At 35.4% G+C, this 21531-nt stretch overlaps 2 pseudogenes; one reads left to right on the top strand and one right to left on the bottom strand.

Moving 5' to 3' along the window:
- Positions 1–900: 900 nt before the first annotated feature.
- LOC107659099 (growth/differentiation factor 6-A-like) lies at positions 901–5672 on the bottom strand (annotated as a pseudogene).
- A 12001-nt stretch (positions 5673–17673) lies between these two features.
- LOC107659098 (FRAS1-related extracellular matrix protein 1-like) overlaps positions 17674–21531 on the top strand; it is a 19789-nt pseudogene continuing 15931 nt past the window's right edge.

The following is a 21531-nucleotide window of genomic DNA, read 5'->3' as shown; positions in this document are numbered from 1 at the left end:
CAAGGGCCCCCCCCCCCCCAAAAGGCCTATATATAGCCTATCTGAATATATAAAAGTTACAGGAAAAACCCAGACATCATAGTGATTCACACCAGGCATCCTAACAATATTGCTGAACTGAACATTTTGTGAAGAGAAATGAATACCTCCTGATTTTTGTGCATTTACCTCCTGACTGACAGCAAATATTCGCAGATAACTGCTGCGGTCGCATTGTGAATGTTTATACCATTAAAAAATAAATAAATAAAAAAAAAAAGCGAAATGATTTACACAAAAATGAAAATTTGCTGAGTTTGTTTCCTCATCAGAATAGATTTGGAGAAATTTAACATCTACTGCTCACCATCCACTGCAGTGAATGGGTGCCGTCAGAATGAGAGTCCAAACAGCTGATAAAAACATCACAATAATCCACAAGTAACAAGTCCATTGCTGTTGTCCTCTCACAACAAAATCCACCAAGACAATCCAGACAAGATGATTTTTTTTTCACTGGAGAAAGTAATATTATGGATAGAGGACTTGTATTTTAGCCAGAAGCAATTTTGAAGTTAAAAATGTCTTAATGATGGATTTGTTTCTTACAAACACCAAGTTTTTCGCTTCAAAGGCGATAATGGACTGGAGTGGTGTGGATTATTGTGAGGTTTTTATCAGCTGTTTGGACTCTCATTCTGACGGCACCCATTCACTGCAGAGCATCCACTGGTGAGCAAGTGAAGCAATGCTACGTTTCTCCAAATCTGTTCTGATGAAGAAACAAACTCATCTACATCTTGGATGTGAGCAAACTGTCAGTAAATATTCTTTTCAGAAAAAAATCAGATAAGCATGTTTTCTATGTTCAAATCAAATATTATAAGCAATGCAGGGTTCAAATACTTTTTCCCGCAACTGTCAATCCTTCACAAATTGTTTGACTTTTGCAGTCCTTTTCATTTGTGCAGTCGGCTGGCACACACATCTCTCTGCTCTGATATCCTTTAGCTCTTTTATAATAATGTTCGCTGTGTCGCTGCTGTACATCACGATAAGAGATGAAAGGCCTTGTGGAGTGCAGTTTGATCTAGAAAATATATGAAAACAGTTTCAAGGTCAACATCTGTCACAACTGTGTATTCATAAGACTCACACTTGTTATTCATAAGTATAAAAAGCTGCAAAGAAGACTGAATGCACCTTTGTAAAACATTTTCTCCATGGTGTTTTCGATGTCTCTGAACAGATGACTCAGATATTTCTTTCAAACAGGTACCTCTAAAGAGGCAAAAAAGGAAGGAAATAATTATTTTGTTCTATTACATACAATGAATACATAATGCATAAATTATTTGCAAAATCAGGACTGTTAACCATAGACGAGTGTTGAGGAAGAGAAGCTACGTTGAAAGTGTATGCCACAAGCTATCTGAAGTAGTTAAACTATTGTCAAGCCAATGGTTTTAAACTTTCAACAGGTAAATTTATATTAAATACAATAAACACACTCTTACAGTACATAACTGAATGGACAAAATAATAGGCCTAAAGGGACTTTAGGTGAATCGTTTTTAAATGAACCGACAGCATGATTAATTAGAATGAATCTGACTTTCTAAGGAAAGCCCCATTTATGACGAACTGACTGGAAAGAATTGGAAATGTACAGTCTACATCTGAGGACCGTTTAGAATCATCTGATTCACTAGAAAGAATCGGACTCTCAGACTATGAAGACCATTTAGAATCATCTGATTCACTAGAAAGAATCGGACTCTCAGTCTATGAAGACCATTTAGAATAATCTGATTCACTAGAAAGAGAAAGAATCGGACTCTCAGTCTATGAAGACCATTTAGAATAATCGGATTCACTAGAAAGAGAAAGAATCGGGCTCTCAATCTATGAAGACCCATTTAGAATCATCTGATTCACTAGAAAGAATCGGACTCTCAGTCTACGAAGACCATTTAGAATCATCTGAATTTAGAATCATCTGATTCACTAGAAAGAATCAGACTCTCAGTCTATGAAGACCATTTAGAATAATCTGATTCACTAGAAAGCTTCGGACTCTCAGTCTATGAAGACCACTTAGAATCATCTGATTCAATAGAAAGAATTGGACTCTCAATCTATGAAGACCATTTAGAATAATCTGATTCACTAGAAATAACTTAACTTCTATCATGCTGCTGAATAAATAGTTTAGGCTAGTAGCGTAGCTAATTGTCGTTACTCACTGCCATTCATGGGGAACCCTTGTGCAAAAATACACTTTAGCATAGCCTACTTTTAAAAAGAGTCGGATATTATTACAGAAATAATAACATTTAAAAGATTATATACTTAAGTGCGACCTTAGTGTAAAGTTTTTGAAGGTTTTAGCATGATATTTAGTTAAAAAAGAATGAAACCGTGTTATAGTTTAAATCAATATTAAATGCAATTAGTTGAACTCAAAGGATTTTTGACCCACTTAAGTAGGATTTAGTCCATCTTTATATGTAGTTTTACTTCTGTTGTCTTTGAAATATGGTTAGAGTGCACTGCTGAATACTGACAAGCTTTTATATCAAATTAAAATATACTTCAGTCATTTCCATTGAAACTTGTATGTCATGTATTTAAATATATTTCTATCTACATGCTTGTAATGACGAAGCTGCAATTTAAAATACATTAATTTTAAATGGAATATCGAATAACAGTTAAATCAAGTACTTTACATTTGCTTTAGCATGTTAGTCAAGACATCAAAATAAGCGTACTTTAAAGTATGACAAAAGATTATTAAAGCATTGATATATTTAAAGTAAAACTTAATTTAACATTATAAAGACTACTTTTTAAAAGTGTACTTAAGTGTGTTAAGAAACTACGGAAGAGGATTAGGGCCAAGCAAAAACAAAAAAATACAAACCATCTCGAGATTAAAGTCATTATAATGCGAGATTAAACGTCTAATTTCAAGAAAAATGTCGAAATAAAATGTTGAGAATTAAATGATTACATTTCGAGAATAAAGTCGTCGTGTTTCGAGAAAAACCTCATTATTGTTAAATTTCATTATTGCTTGGCCATAATCCTCTTCCGTAAGAAACAGTCATGAAAGTGTCTCTCTTTAAGTACACTTAAGTGGCCTTTTATTCAATGAATATTATCTACAAGTACAGTTAAAAAAAAAAGACTTTTAAGATTTGATGTATAGCACATTCAATACAAGTAAGAGCACCTATTTTTGTCATAAGGGAAGTCACACACTATGAATATTCAATGGCACATTCTTAAACTTTGACATATTGTAAATCCCTCTGACTCATCATTGTGATATATTACACACAGACAGGTCATACCTACAAATACTTATGTTGAAACTGGACGGCTGTAGTATCCATTGACTCAACTTGCTCGTATGAAGGTTGACATGATGTACGTACAGCTTGCATGCAGCTAAGTGTCTCCCGTGCCTCAGATGTATTCTCTGTCTGTCATCTTCAGAGCTGGCCATGCAGCTCGGTCTGAGCCTGTGCTCTGAGTCTGAACCCGCTCCTGACGCCCTCTGCTGGTGCTCCATTGATTTGGTCCTGTAGACCACTAAGAGCGGCTGGCTGAGAGAGCTGCCGTTCAAGCAGTAGAGGCTCTGCGTCAGGGCCTCATGGAGAACCAAGCTGCCACTCTCATCCCCGAAGCGCAGCTGGAAGCCCAAAACATCTGAGTGGCGCGGTGGCTGGGTTATTGCAGCTGTCACGTCGAAAACGTCATATCCTGATGGAGGCTGCTGGTCCAGACTCAATAAGTGATCTGCAAGAGGGCCACTAATGCTCAAGTTATCAGTTCCCGGTGAAAGACTGTGTACTGTGACCGTCACACTAAGCGGCTTGTGATGAAGAGTCTTCCTCAGCAGGACCAGCTCTGCAACCCTCATGAAGGGACTCAGCTGGGACATGTTGAACCAGATCCATCCCGGAGTGCCGTACTTTGAGTCTTATTAAAAAAAAAAAAAACATCTTTAGGTTGAATATTTGAAGCAACATTTATCATTCTTATAAAAAGTAATTTTTAGTAGTATTTATTGGATTGTATATAACTTTGTAGGTTGTCAAACCTTTTTATGCATCCAGGTCTATTCAGAGAAGTGTATAAAATGCAACTCATTTCAATGTATGTACAGTCGGACCCAAAGCCACATTGAAAATCTGGGAATTTATTTATTTATTTTAATTTTAATTTTATTTTCTGTTTATTTAAACTTGGATATACAATATATTATAAGCCTACTAATAAACGAATAGAATACAGGTACAGGTAATTCGTATAATTGATTAAAAAAAACTTCACTGCGTATAATGAAGAAATATTTTACTAACCAAATAATCAAATTTGTGCCCTTGTACAGACTGTCAGATGTTTTTGCATCCATTGGAAAAAAAAAACTTGGAACAAAATATACTTTAAATGAAATAAAATTAAATATAAAAAGTAACATTTTATTTCAGCAACATTTCTTATTTTCATTTAGTTTAATTTGATACATTAAATAACATTTATTAATAAAATGAATAAAAACTGTATAGACATATTAAAAAAATAAAATAAAAATTTACAGCAAAATTACTAAAACTTTAACTAAAATGAAAATAAATATATAATAAAAACACTTGAAATAATAAAACACATATAATAAATCCCTTTTTAAAATATAGAAAATATAAAAAACTAAAACTAATTCAAAATATTAATAAAAACTATAATAATATCTCAATCATACTAAAATAAAACTGGGAGAAACTGAATAGTAAGACATTTTAAAATTCTACTTTTTGCTCAAATTATGACAATAATATAATTTGTAAGGAAATTTTACATTAAATTAAAAATAACGCAAATGCATTTTCACTGCTGAGACTTTTGACCCCGCTGTATAGCTACATTCTTTAGTGTTGTCAAACGATTAATCGCGATTAATCACATCCAAAATAAAAGTTTTTGTTTACATAATACATGTATATGTACTGTGTATATTTATTATGTATATATAAATACACATACATACAGTATATATATTTAAAATATTTACATGTATATACATTTATATATTTAAATTCTTATATTTTATATTATATATAAAAATATTTAATATATGAACATAACATATTTTTCTTAAATATATACATGTATGTGTTTGTATATATATATATATATATACATACACAGTACACACACATTTTATGTAAACAAAAACGTTTATTTTGGATGCGATTAATGGCGATTAATCGTTTGACAGCACTAACATTCTTCTATTTTTGTTTTTTTAAGGCAAAAGTAATAATAAATAGTTTTTAGATGAGGACATTTATAGATTTTAATAATCGATTCAGTTTATTCAGATTAAAAATGTAAGTATCTTTACCTTCAATGCTCCGGAAACTCTGCACAAGAGTCCCATCAGCACCACTCAGGTCTCTTGCCTGTGTGTTCAGGGACTGGTAAACGTGCTTCATGTAGGGGTGTGGCTTTGCCTGCTGAGGCGCTGACAGTTTATTTATATGCAGCATCTCCAAAATAGCTTTGCTCAGGTCTCTATCTTCCAGTTCCTCCCCCTGATCTTCCATTAACAGCTAGCAGTGAGTCCCTCCTAGTCCTAAAACACAAATCAGGAAGCATAAAAATGATGCTGAAAACCACATTCTGCAAAAATGAAAGAACTGCCAGATTCACTAAAGAAAGCAGAGTCCTGATTCTCCCACACAGCTCGGTCAGGAAACAGTGAGCACAGCAGAACCTCGTTCACTCATTAGTGGGTGGGCAGGATTCACAGCCCGTGCAACCAACGGCCAAACACTGAAAAAAGCAATTATCGCTCTCCCACAGAAAACCCTGGAATGTCACACTCCATTTGACAGGCATTGTGCTCTCAGTTTTCGTGCCGCAAAGTGAACAGGCTTGTTTTGGTTTGAGGCTCGAGTACCTTTCACTTACTTGAATCAAGGGCCCTTTTCAACCTGTAGCTTTTTCACAGTGTAAGCGGATAGTGCTCTTATCATCTGCACTCATTAACTTTCACATTCTTGGCACAAACAAAGTATCAAATGCAAGCTGTTGGTTTTAACTTTGAGATTAATCTCGCAGCTTAGTTGGTGCGTTTGAGCAATAGATGTCACTATTGCTTAATTTCATGGTATTTTCAAAAACATATCGATGAACATCCCACAAATGGTTTTATATTTTATTAATGGCAAATTTGGAATCATTAAGAATATTTGAGAGATTGATCATAAAAGTCCTTTTGATAACATGGCTCAAACTGTAATAAGTTTCTCTCACAAGGCCGACGCACTTAAGTTTCTCTTCTTTCATCTTTACAGGTAGTCCAAAATGCAGCGGCTAGAGTCCTTACCAGGTCAAGAAAATATAATCATGTTACCCCAATTGTACAGTCTCTGCACTGGCTACCTATTAAGTACAAAATATTATTACTTACCTACAAGGCCCTTAATGGGTTAGCTCCTGCGTACCTAACTAGTCTTCTACCACGCTACAATTCATCACGCTCCCTAAGGTCGCAAAACTCTGGACTTTTGGTAATACCTAGGATAGCAAAGTCCACTAAAGGAGGTAGAGCTTTTTCGCATTTGGCTCCCAAACTCTGGAATAGCCTTCCTGATAACGTTTGGGGTTCAGACACACTCTCTCTGGTTAAATGGTTGGAACAGCAGCTATGCTAATTATGTCTCTATTTGTTTCTCTGTAACTAGGAATTACACAAGCTTCAGTCTGGATCCAGAACACCTGAGAAGAGATGATGCCAACCCCTCAGAGGACCTCAGATGATGCCAACCCTGAAACAACATAAACTACCAAATTTTGCTACAAGTTTGATTGCAACATACTGTATAATCATTGCTGTTAATAGTGTTCATCGTCTGTTTGATTACGTCATTAACTGAATTTTACCGCACATTTCTGCCATATGTACATCAGTTTGACATAGTCACCACTGACAAGCTACTACTAAATATATTGTAGAAACTTCATTTTCTGTAAAGCTGCTTTGCAACGATTTGTATTGTGAAAAGCGCTATACAAATCAACTTGAATTGAATTGAATTATTAGTATTTCATTATGGTTAAAATTATTTTAGCCTTGTCATGTAAACTGCAGTGAAGAGTTGTTTACAGATTAAAAAAAAAAAATTATTGGTAAAGACTGCAAAACTAGTTTAAGATGTTATTGGCCATTTTTGATATATATATATATATATATATATATATCTGTGTGTGTGTGTGTGTGTGTGTGTGTAACAACATCCCTCTTACACATAACCCATTTACAAAAATAAGTACTTGTAATTACACAATCTATATATATATATATACTGTGTATGTATGTGATATATATGTGATAAATACTGTATGTGGTCCCATATATTGGTAAAACATGCTTTCTTGAATGTTCAGTGTTATTTTTCAGTCTAAATGATTAAAAACATGCAAATAAATCAAATAAATTAAATATTAATTTAGAATATATATAAAAAAGAATTACCCTGATTAGTTAGTTGTTAATAAGCTTCAGATCTCATAATAAGATCTGAAGTGAAGATAAACCATTGAAGTAACTATCTTGAATTCTGCTCATTTATACACTATGTTTACATGAAAATAATAAAATATTTTGACTTCGGAAACATGCTACTGAAGTCAACCACATGAAATGGTTGACTTTTCCCACAAACTTCAATGAATGTGTTTTATGAGATGAGATTTTAGAGGGATTAGTTTAGTTCTTATGTATTCAAAACTGTGCAGTCATGGTAACTTGAGTGAATGGAAACTGAGAAAGAGCATAAAACGTGTTTGTTGACTTTCTCTTGTCATTTCACACTCACTATGGCAATAACCACAGATTAATGATGTGGGGAAACTTTGAAAACTTGAGAATTATTTCTAAATATTACATTTCATTCTGACCCTTTGCCTCCATAATCCTGGCAGACTGTAGTTGCTAACATCAAAATTAATGTAGTTTAACACAAAGCAGATTGTCTCCTACTAATCAGTATATAAGGAAACCTGAACCCTATTACTTCTTGAAACAATTTAAAAAGCCTCAGGATAAGAAAAGTGTAGATAATGGACTCTGTGTATGTTAAGTCTGTGAAGAGGTGCAGTTAAAAAACCGTATCACTATTTTGTCTATTTTGTCTTCAGAGCTATTATGCTATTGAGAGCTACAGTAACTGCTGCAAGCTATTCTGTTTACACAGAAGGGAGAATATTTCTCTCAGACTACACTTAGATGAGAGATTAACAGTGATTGTAAGGTCAAAGGTGGTTATTGTGTGACAGAATGTAATTTGGACATTGTTCTATTAGAATTAAAATTAGACTTGCTATACCTTGATGTTAATAAATAACTAAATGCAGTGGGATCCACAATTATCAGGATTTGTGAAACATAAAATCACATCTAAAACTTATAAAAAATGTATATGTGCATTTTAATAACTTCATGGAAGTTTGATAATTAATTTGTTTTTTTAAAATGCATTTTTCACACTGCAGACTATGCAGTGAACAGCAAAAGCTTAAAAGGTGCTTAAAAAGAATTAAATCGGTTTTTTTACTTCTTTGTACACTGATCATTTATACATGTTCTTTTCTTATATTCTTTTGTTAGATAACATACATATTTTATATTTAATGCACAACCATGTGGGTCAATAACATATTCAGCTACCTTTAAATATGCAACAAATAAAAACGTGTCACTTGAAAAATGGTGTCACAGCACCTTTTTTGTGTTATCTTAAAAAAAAAAAAAATGTGGCCCATATTATTTGCCATATAAAATTATGAGGATTTGTGAGAAATAAATCTACATATAAAACTACTTTAGACAATATTTTCTAATTATTACATACATGATTATTATGACTTAAGTTTGATAATTAATTTGTGTAATTATCAAACTTAAGTCATTTAAATATATTTATCACCCGGCATGACTATGCAGTGAACAGCAAAAAGTTAAAAGGCGCTTAAAACAGAAAACAAATACTTTGCACTTAATTTTTATTCTTTGTACATTACTAATTTATATTTTTTCTTTCTTATATTAGGTAAAATATTATATTATTTTATATATAATGTAGGTAGATAACATGTAAGTGACAAATAAAAACTTGACACTTGAAAAGTGGTGTCACACAACACATAAAATATAGTTTTAGTATTTTAGTATTTTTGAAGAAAAAAAGTTTAGCTCATATTATTTTCCAGCTACTATTATTAGGATTTGTGATACATAAACAGCAGCACTTTTTATACATGCATTTTTATGAGTTTATATAAGTTTGATAATTCATTTGTATTTTTAAGTGCATTTATCACACTAGGACTATGCAGTGAACAGCAGCAAGCTAAAAGGTGATTTTTTTTGTTTTCAAATGCATGTAATCATTAATTTCTAGATATTTTACATATATTTCTTTTGTTATAGTACATAACATACACATATATTTTACTATTTAATGCTCAGCCATGTGGGTAGATAACATTCCACTACTTTTATGTACAGTATATGACAAATAAAAACTTGAAACGCTAAAAAAATGGTATCACAGCACCTAATAAATATATAGTTCAGTCATGAAACTCTAGATGGCGCATTCTGACGGGGTGTTAACGTAAATGATGATATTCAGAGAGTTAAACGACTTGGCACAAGCTGATTGGTTCATGCTGCATATGCAGCCAATGAGCTTACTGCCTTGCATTTATATGGCTGGCTAGCATTCACTTGAGATTCCTGCAGCGTGCTTTCCGCTATGGGTCCTTAACGTAACTGATGATATTGTTAGCACTAAACGACTTGTCACAAGTTGATTGGTTCCCGTTGCATATGCAGCCAATGAGCTTGCTGCTTTACATTTCAGAGTTCCTCTGAAACCCTTCACCTTCCCCAGCTCCACCTGTATAGATCTGCTACGGGTTATTTTATATGCTATTTGTGCAGCAGCAGCATGTCTTAAATACTCACGGCACCGTATCGCCATATGCATTGGCAGTAGCAAGTTCCTGTACTTGCTTGCAGCAGCAGCAATAATCTACAACTACAGCAATAACCAACAGCAGCAGCAATTCAGCAGCAGCGTAGCAGATCTGTTCCGCCAAGACCAAATACATTAACATTGTCATATCCATCACCATGCTAAAATGTTCCAAGAGTTGTCATGATTGAAATAACTTTTCTTTGCCCTTTTGTGAAGAATTTTTTTTTTTAGCCCATATTATTTTCCAGCAGCCCATTCAGAGACACTTAGAAAATGATTTGACAGATCTTTGAACAAACATGCTGTTTTTTACCCATGCAGTGGCATCATCTAGATACCCTTTGATGGAAGATCTCAATCTGTCATTATCTAATTGTGTGGTGCTGTCTGTCAGAGCGTAGATTGCTTTACTTTGATCTCTGTCTGTTTGTGTTTGCCTCTCTTTTCTGATTGCCTCTGCATTTTTTTTGCTCTTTCCGCACCCAGCCTCACTCCTCCTCCTCCTCCCCAGAAGCCTCCGGAGCGGAACAATCCCACCTCCCTCCTCTGAGTTTCCACAGAACACCCTCCTCCTCCTCCACTTCTCCCATCACTCCGCAGGGCTGTGGATTGTCATCGGGACTCTTGTCAATTAGACAGTTGCTGTGGAAAGCAGTGGAGTGAAAAAGAGAAGACAAACAGTTGTGGAGTGACAAGTGTTGTGATTTCAGGTAAGAACTTGTCTGATTTACACTATATGTGCTCAGGTGTGTTTGTTTTTGTGCGTGTAACAATGTCACTTGCTAGATCTGTTGTTTTCATTAATTTCAGAAGTTTAGCCAAGAATAACAGTATTATCGTTCAAATTAACTAACTGAAGATGACCAGTTAAATGTGTTTATTAGTCACATCTATTTTGTATATAATACCTTATTAAAATCAAATTTACTTACACTCTTAAAAATAAAGGTTTCAAAAGGGGGTTTTCGCAGTGATGTCATAGAAGAACCATTTTGGGTTCCACAAAAGAATCTTTCCGTCAACAGTTTGTTCTTTATTGGCATTGATGATTCCATGAAGAAACTTTAACATCCATAGAACCTTTCAGATTAAAAAGAAAAAAGTTCTTTATAGTGGAAAGGGGTTCTTCAGATTATTAACATAGTCCTCATACTAAGAAAAAAATGTTTTGGGAACCAAAAATGGTTCTTCTATGGCATCACTGCAAAAAGCATCCTTTGGAATTTTAAGAGTGATTCTTAAAAGAACATTTTTCTTGCCTGTGAATAATCTAAAGAACCTTTTTTCCACTATAAAGAACCTTTTATGGAATGGAAAAGTTCAATTGATGTTAAAGGTTCTTCATGGAACCATAAAATGCCAATAACTTTGTTTTTAAGAGGGTAGGTATTATTTAGAAACTTCTACCTCAACTAATGATCTCTTTGTGAAATCTGTGAAACTATTTCTAAACTTTAAAATCTTCAACTTTAGCTTTGCCAAACCCATTTGTTTTCCAAATGAAGCCATTAGAAAGTTTCCTAATGATTTCCTGTTTATGAACGAGACTCACTTATACTGTATCTGTCCAAAAATAGCGTAGTTTGGCTGAGAAGGATACAAATTTTGACTGAATGAATCCTCAGCTGGTCATACTGTAAGATGAATCGCTCTCAGAATATTCAGTAGTTATTGATTTATCCAGGTGAAAGTCAAGTGTAAAGCATTAAACAGATCTCTGTCCATGCACCATATGAATGAAACTAGAGCATTTTATAAGCTTAGAATAACAATCACCCTGACTGATAACCATACTTGCTTTTTTTCATCGGGCAGGCTTCAGCACTTGCAAAGACTGAGAACGGTTGGTATGCTGCCAAATAGGGGGCCAAAGCTGTTTAGAGAGCGAAGGCTCCGCTTCAGCCTCACCCTTTCCCTCTGCTCATCTTTGCTTTGGAAATAGTTGGCTGCTCGTTACCCTGTCATTAGCGAGATGAGAAGCAGAGCACAGCGCTGTGAGGAAAGGCAGCCGATTTCTGCTGGCTCCAGCCGGTGTCTCCAGTCAGTCCCAGCTGTACAGAAAAGCCACTTCTTCAGAGAGGAACGCACTTTTTTTTCCCTGTGTGACCCAGAAATTTGAGCTCTAATAAGAGCAGTGGAAGGAAATTATAGTTTGCTTGGCCTCACCTGGTAAGAACAGTTACATACCCTGTACCCCCTCAGTTGAAATCGCGGTCTTGGGGCACCAAGATCGGACCGAAAGGGCACTTTAGCATCAGCAATTAAAGGGCCAGGGGTTCAAGCCCACCCGCCTTTAGGGATAAAAATCTACCTAAGCTTATTCTCTAGTCTAAACTATACAATTAACAACAGAGCCCAAACTTAAATTGAATGACTATTTATTTTTAAATATAATAATCAACACTCAACTTAAAGAAAAATGTATGCAAAAAAAGAAAAAAAGAAAAAAATGAAATTAACTTCTAAATTATAACATTTCTATTTGTTGAAATATATTAATTTACACAGTGGCTGTCATAACTTGTTTCATAACAGACTTATTTAAATGTACATTAAATAATTAAGACATCACTAACAGGTAAAGTAAAATATAATGAGTATATAGTCTAATATTTCGCAAAATGCTCTTCATTTATAGCGAATAACGAGCTGCGGACACTGATGACTTGTCTGAGGTAAATGAAATGCTATGTGACATTTTGTTTACAAGCTGTTTTATTGACGTGCTTCCACGGTTGAAACACGGATTGAGCGATTACATGAGGCATGAGATGTTCATTCATGGTTATTTTGCGTTAAAACTAGTAGTATTTGCAATTAAATATGTATAATATATTCTGTTTATATATATGTATATGTATATATAATTCAGTTCAAGATATATTCTCTAAATTAATAATTAGTTATTAATAGTTTATTTTGTTCTTACCCCATTTGCAGTTTTTCCATAAATAATAACATGTTTTATAATGTGGAAGATAAATGTTAATGCCATAATATAGCATAAATGTAAAAATAGTTGAATAGTTTAATTATTAGTTAATAGTAGATATTAGTATAATAGTTTAATTAATAGATACTGGTTAATAAATAATAGTTTATTTTTCTTCCCCCATTTGCACTTTTTAAAAATAGCATAAGAAAATGTTTATGCCATAATATAGCACAAATGTAGCAATATGCTTTATATATATATATATATATATATATATATATATGAAAATGGATTCATGGTGTACTCGCTTATGCCACATTTTGTCATTGCTCATATTGTTTCTCACACTCGGTCTTGGCTCGTTTTGATGACAGGAAAACTGCCCCCACATGTTTGAATGGAACCAGAGAGAAGTTTAGAAGTAGTGCAGAGGGGTCCTGCCTTGGGCTTTCCTGACTGGAGCCTCTTAATCACCCCGATATCTACACCAAAACATTAGGACATGAATCTTGGCTAAACTTGAAACCTATCTTCCCATCCCTCCAGCCCATAACCACACTCTAAAAATTGCTGGGTTTGTCCCTATTTTACCCAGCACTGGGTTGTAGTTAACCCAGCATTTTTTAGAGTGCATAACGAACAAACAATGCTATTACAATAATATCCAATTACTACAAATAATAATAATTTGTTACATTTATATAGCGCTTTTCTGGGCTCTCAAAGCGCTTTACATGAAAGGGGGGGAATCTCCTCATCCACCACCAGTGTGCAGCATCCACCTGGATGATGCGACGGCAGCCATATTGCGCCAGAACGCCCACCACACACCAGCTTATTGGTGGAGAGGAGACAGAGTGATGAAGCCAATCAGTGTATGGGGATGATTAGGAGGCCATGACGGTCAGAGGCCAATGGGCAAATTTGGCCAGGATGCCGGGGTTACACCTGGGATTTTTAATGACCACAGAGAGTCAGGACCTCGGTTTAACGTCTCATCCGAAGGACGGTGCTTTTTACAGTATTGTGTCCCCGTAACTATACTGGGGCATTAGCACCCATACAGACCACAGGGTGAGCATCCCCTCAATAACACCTCTTCCAGCAGCAACATAGTTTTTCCCCAGGAGGTCTCCCATCCAGGTACTGGCCAGGCTCAACCCTGCTTAGCTTCAGTGGGCTACAGGGTGATATGGCTGCTGACATATATATGATATGATATGGCTGCTGACAAATAAACCTCTGTGAAACGCTCTCATAACATCCTCTTATGGCTTTAATTGAGTCTGACTGCTTGAGACTGGTAGGATTGTTGTGTTTAATGGCCTGCGACTTTTGTGGTTTTAAATGTCACAGTTTTTTACTCCCGTTTTTTGTTAAATTCAATAATGGCTTTCTTGTTTGAAATGAAATATATGATTTTACGAGACTAAGAAATCTTAAATCTTTGAAATCTCTAAAATTATTATTTAAATAATTTTATACGAAAGTTTTGTGAAATAACGTTAAGTTTAAACATGTTTCACATTAATATCTATGAATTTCTATGAAAAAAAGGGACACCAGAATGACTGGTGTTCTGCTCTAGATTATCATGAAAATATATTATATATTATAATTACAATAAACTCAGGTTGTGGGCTGGTTAAACTGTGTTTGTGAGATGTTTACGTCTCATATTACACATTTTAACCCAGCAGCTGTTCTGGTGTGATTGTTCACGTGCTTACAGAGCAAGATAAGAGTTCAAAACATATATTTTTCATTCAACTTCCCCTTCATTTGTTCTCACATCTGTCTTCGTCTCTTCAGTGCATTTTTGCTGTAACCCTTCCTAGTCAAGCCTCATTACGATTTTGAGTTTACCTGAACCCTTGAAGGATCCCGTCAACACTTGTCTGATGAACTTGCTGCAAACCTACAGAGAACATCCCAAACAGGGGTGAAGTGTATAATCACAGACTGTCCAGCATGTCGAATCATGCCCTGAGAACAATGTTGACAGTTTCTAAACTGTGAGATCACACAAGCAGAGCGGGGAATGCACTGGAAGTCTGATGTGGTTTGTGCAAAAAAAAAAAAAGTCTGAAATGCCTTAAAGGCACACCAGGGATTTTAAGCCATTAATCAGAGAGGAACGACTTTTTGTTGTTGTTGGAAAAGTAGGTAATCTGCTTTACAACCCATTGCATTGAATGTGTACTTGTAGTTTACTTCAAGTCTAAAAAGTATATTTTTAAACAACTGTACTTGCTGTTAATATGATGAAATGACATCAAAAGAGTACTTAAAGAGAGACACTTTCATGGCTGTTTCTTAACACACTTCAGTACAATTTTAAAAAGTGCACTTTCTAATAATGTCAAATAAAAAGTTTTACTTTAAAGTACATTTTAAATCATCATTTTAATAATCTTTGGTTGTGTTTTAAAGAAGTACACTTATTTTGATGTAAAGTACTATGTTATAATTTTAATTGTAATATACTGATATTACATTTAATGTTAATATATTTTAAATGCACGGTTGGGTTGTTTTGACCCAGCTATTGGGTTGTTTTGACGGGTGTTACTTGGCAGTTACTAGGGTGTTTGAGTGGTTAATAGTGAGCTACTAGTTGGTTGAAAGAGAGTTCTGAGTAGCTTCTAAAGTAGCTGCTTAACTGTTTTAAGTGGTAACTAAGGTGTTATTAGGTGGTTGCTAGGGAGTTCTGTGTGGTTTCTAGGGGGTTGCTAGTTGGTTGCTAGAGTGTTCTGGGTGATTAATATATATGGTGAAATATACTGATGTAGTGATGTTTATACTGTTTAGTTGGCAAGGTGCATCTTGAGTATGTTACAGCATTCTCTTCAACCTTTTTCCTCACCTGTGATTCCAGGACCAGGCATCTTCATGATTTCTCCTGCCTGTGGAGGTCTGGTGATGTTGAACATGATGTAGTCATCACTAGAGTCCAAATCACAGGCTTGCAACATGGATCCTCTCAGAAGAGCCGTCTGGCCTTCAGACAGCTCCAGCACCATATTGGTAATGAGGAAGGGCGGACTGTCGTCTTTGGGCAGGATGTTGATGGGAAACTTGTGTCTGGTTTGATGTAAGCCATCAGTAATGCGAAAGACTATGTAATCTTTAGTAGTGTCACTGTCATCGTGGTGGTAGCGTATCACGCCGTCCTTAATATCGTTCACAGTGAACATGAAACCTTTTCCACCTAACGTACAGATAAACATACAGTGGTAGTGAGATTGTTTAATGCAAAATTCAAAGAAATGACTGAATTTGATGTAACAGATTAATAACTCAGGAAAAATCATCTGTATGTGTACCTCTAACAATTAGTCTCACGTGCTGCAGGCCGTCCACAGTGATGATCTTCACAGCCTTCAGGTTGTCATTGTCAACAATCTGAAACTGATCCCATGTGATTGGACGAGACTGACCTTCCAACAGACTGAGACCTATTAATACCACAGAAATAAGGAGAAAATTGTCTGACATTTAGATTAATGAAATATAGTTTCATATTAAATGCAATTAGCTGAACTTTAGAGCATTTTCCGACCTACTGGAGTACATCTTTATATGTACTTTCATAATTCTATTGTCTCTGAAATATAGTTAAAGTGTACTGCTAAATGTACTACAAGCATTTAATGCATTTTGTTAGTCAACACATAAAAATAATAACACTACTGCATGCTAATTGACTGATTCTGGATTGCCCCTGTTTGGACCTGTTAGCTCTGATAATTGTAAATAATTGTAGATAATATTTTGGCAAGGTAGGGAGACGGAAGCCTTTTTTTTGTGGAAACTTTATTGATTGTTTTTGGATAGGGTGGTAGGGAAGTAATTGTATTTTATTTTATTTTCTTTTGTGAATTTGGGCAGTTAGAGGTATATAAGAATTAGTTGTTTTTTGCTTGTTATTTTGGCCTTGTCGGCTCCCGAAGCTAAATTCCCCCAACTGCATTGTAAAATTTGTATGCTCATTAAAATATTGCTCATTCAATTTTCAAAAAGAACTCTACCGTGTCGTACTCTCTTTCATGATACGCCTTTACCCTACACTCTAAAAAATGTTGGGTTAAATATAACCCAGCTATTGGGTTGTTTTGACCCAGCGGTTGGGTTGTTTTGAACCCAACCGCTGGGTCAAAACAACCCAATAGCTGGGTTATATTTAACCCAACATTTTTTAGAGTGTAGGGTAAAGGCGTATCATGAAAGAGAGTACGACACGGTAGAGTTCTTTTTGAAAATTGAATGAGCAATATTTTAATGAGCATACAAATTTTACAATGCAGTTGGGGGAATTTAGCTTCGGGAGCCGACAAGGCCAAAATAACAAGCAAAAAACAACTAATTCTTATATACCTCTAACTGCCCAAATTCACAAAAGAAAATAAAATAAAATACAATTACTTCCCTACCACCCTATCCAAAAACAATCAATAAAGTTTCCACAAAAAAAAGGCTTCCGTCTCCCTACCTTGCCAAAATATTATCTACAATTATTTACAATTATCAGAGCTAACAGGTCCAAACAGGGGCAATCCAGAATCAGTCAATTAGCATGCAGTAGTGTTATTATTTTTATGTGTTGACTAACAAAATGCATTAAATGCTTGTAGTACATTTAGCAGTACACTTTAACTATATTTCAGAGACAATAGAATTATGAAAGTACATATAAAGATGTACTCCAGTAGGTCGGAAAATGCTCTAAAGTTCAGCTAATTGCATTTAATATGAAACTATATTTCATTAATCTAAATGTCAGACAATTTTCTCCTTATTTCTGTGGTATTAATAGGTCTCAGTCTGTTGGAAGGTCAGTCTCGTCCAATCACATGGGATCAGTTTCAGATTGTTGACAATGACAACCTGAAGGCTGTGAAGATCATCACTGTGGACGGCCTGCAGCACGTGAGACTAATTGTTAGAGGTACACATACAGATGATTTTTCCTGAGTTATTAATCTGTTACATCAAATTCAGTCATTTCTTTGAATTTTGCATTAAACAATCTCACTACCACTGTATGTTTATCTGTACGTTAGGTGGAAAAGGTTTCATGTTCACTGTGAACGATATTAAGGACGGCGTGATACGCTACCACCACGATGACAGTGACACTACTAAAGATTACATAGTCTTTCGCATTACTGATGGCTTACATCAAACCAGACACAAGTTTCCCATCAACATCCTGCCCAAAGACGACAGTCCGCCCTTCCTCATTACCAATATGGTGCTGGAGCTGTCTGAAGGCCAGACGGCTCTTCTGAGAGGATCCATTTTGCAAGCTTGTGATATGGACTCCAGTGATGACTACATCATGTTCAACATCACCAGACCTCCACAGGCAGGAGAAATCATGAAGATGCCTGGTCCTGGAATCACAGGTGAGGAAAAAGGTTGAAGAGAATGCTGTAACATACTCAAGATGCACCTTGCCAACTAAACAGTATAAACATCACTACATCAGTATATTTCACCATATATATTAATCACCCAGAACACTCTAGCAACCAACTAGCAACCCCCTAGAAACCACACAGAACTCCCTAGCAACCACCTAATAACACCTTAGTTACCACTTAAAACAGTTAAGCAGCTACTTTAGAAGCTACTCAGGACTCTCTAGCAACCACCTAGTGACCCCTTAGTAACCACTCATAACACCCCAGCAACCACCTATTAATACCATAGTAATAATCCATAACACCCACAAACCACCAACCACCTAGCAGTGCCTTAGAAACCACTCAGAACACCCTAGAAACCAACTAGTAACTCCCTAGTAATCACCCAGAACACACTATCAACTGCCTAGTAATGCCCTAGTAACCATTCATAGCACCCTAGCAACCACCTATCGTTGCAACATCCTAGAAACCACCCAGAGCTTCCTAATAACCAACTAGCAACTCCCTAGTAAACACCTATAACATCCTAGCAACCACCTACTGTTGCATCTTTCTAGAAACCACCCAGAACTTGCTAGCAACCACCTAATAATGCCCTGTAGCCACTCATAACATCCTAGCCTATTGTAGCAACATCTAGAAACTACCCAGAACTCCCACGCAACCACCTAGTAACACCCTAGCAACCAACTAGCAACTCTATAGTAACCACCTAGAACACCCTAACAAATGCATTGCAACACCCTAACAAGCAACCTGACTTTTGCAAAGCAAAAAGCTTTGACATTTTCTTTAGAACATATAAAAATCCTAATATATAAATATATATACTGTATATATATAAAAATCCTAATATATCCTAATATATAGAAAACATTCTTGAGGAACTGAGTTTCCTTAGGCGTCCTTTAAATACTGTTTTTTATTTGTTCAGGATACCATGTGACCTGTTTTCTTCAGAAGGACCTCTTCCATTCCATCATCTACTATCGGCACTCAGGCAGTGAGGTGTTTGATGACTCTTTTGAGGTGGTGCTCTCTGACTTTCATGACCCTCCTAATCTATCAGAGCCTCAGGTAATTTCTGGATATCCATTGATCAAAGCAATATCTCTATCTGACATCCTTCCCAGCTAACAGGAAACGTTCTTTCAACTTTCACTAATATTCTTATAACCTTAATAATATTTGATATACGTTGTCATAACGTTGAGAGAAACAACGTTAGAACAACATTCTCGGAACATCCTTATGATGTTATTTGTACTTGAAGAACGTTCTAAGAAGTGTTTTTATAACCTTTAAAAAACATTTTAATGCAATTTTAACGTAAAAATAACATATTTTAGGTGAAAACGTTTGTAGAACATTTTAGTAACCTTTAAACAATGTTATAATCAGAACAAAAAAGCTGACACTGTAACGTTCTTAGAATATTAAAAATAAACAGTCTAATAATGTTATGTTTTAGGTGAAAATAAAGTTAGTAGAACATTGTAAAACATATTTTTGTAACCTTTAAATAACATTATAATCATGTCAAGAAAACTAGACATTTTAATGTTCTTAGAATATTAAAACATAAACGGTCAAATAATGAAAATAAAGTTAGCAGAACGCTGCAAGTAACATTTTTGTAACCTTTAAATAACGTTATGATCACGAAAAAACCCCCCTGATATTTTAACATTCTTAGAATATTAAAAATAAATATAATGAAAATAAAGTTAAGAGAACGTTGTAAGAAACATTTTTGTAACATTTAAATAACGTTATAATCTCAACAAGAAAACTGGAAATTTTAACGTTCTTAGAATATTCAAATAAGCATAAAAATAATGTTATATTTTCATTGAAAATAAAGTTAGTAGAATATTATAAGAAACATTTTTGAAATTTTTAAATAACTTTATGATCACAACGAGAAAACATTTCAGTTCGGACATTTCAGTGTTTTAAAAACATTTCAAAACAATGTTCCCACAACAGTTTTTTTTTACCTGAATTTGCTTAGGATTCCAAGTTATACTGAATGTTTTAACTTCTTTCAGCTGTTTCTGTTAATCTGATTTTCCTCCGAGTTCACATAGTTCTTCACTAACCAGGTGATCTTTGCAGGTCATTGTGATTCAAATCCAGCCAGTCCCCGATCAGCCTCCACAGGAGGCACCGGGTGTGACTAGACACTTGGTTGTCAATGAGACAGATGTCACCTACTTGACCAAGCAGCAGCTGCACTTTGTTGATTTGGAGTCACCGGATAGTGAGCTCACGTACACCGTCACCACCCCACCTTTCTACAGCACAGTCCACAGGACGCCATTCAATTCAAACAGATACCTGCAGCTTATAACCGGACATGTATGAGTTGTACGCTTTCATTTCCAGAGGCTCTGATGCAGGAAGGCTGTTTCTGGTTGATAGCATCCCAAAATTTACCAAGGACCCAAATGCTCCAATGCTGAGACTTTTCACTCAGGTAAATCTGACTCTGAACTAGGGTTAAAAATATAATTTTCCCAAAAGCATCTGAACCTGTACATGATCCTGTCTTTGTAGCATGCGGTCAACTATATGAAGGTTGCTTACATGCCCCCCATCCTGGACATTGAACCATTCCCTCAGCACATCCAGTTTGTCCTGTCAGTGACCAACCAGCAAGGCAGCACGACTGCTGGGATCTGCTTCAACGTAACGGTTCTGCCGGAGGATAACCTGGCACCAGAGGTACAGCGGCCCTCATCTACCCAAACCACAACAGACGATAATTACAGGAGACTTGTGCTATAGTACTGCTCTACTGTAAGTAATCTGATATTCACATGATGGACAATAAAATGGCACAAAACATTGATTTTGATTGAAGGAAGGTCTGGAGCCATATCTAGAGACTAGAATATCACAGCAGTTCTCGGCCGTTTTGACTCCAAGGCCCCCATTGTAAATATTCAAAGCCCCCTTGAGATATCGGTCATATCTGCTGTAATGATAAAGCGGCACTTTTTCAAATGTATGTATTTACAGAAACTATGAGTGTCAATATATTAATATTAATATTTTAATATAAAAAAAATAAATATAATAACTAGATAAAAAAGTTCGTCAAGACAAACTTTAAGTTGGC

This window comes from Sinocyclocheilus anshuiensis, unplaced genomic scaffold, assembly GCF_001515605.1.
Source record: "Sinocyclocheilus anshuiensis isolate Anshui unplaced genomic scaffold, SAMN03320099.WGS_v1.1 scaffold87, whole genome shotgun sequence".
In the NCBI taxonomy this organism is placed as follows: Eukaryota; Metazoa; Chordata; class Actinopteri; order Cypriniformes; family Cyprinidae; genus Sinocyclocheilus; species Sinocyclocheilus anshuiensis.
The sequence above is the reverse complement of the archived record's forward strand: the minus strand, read 5'-3'. Positions and strand labels throughout refer to the sequence as shown.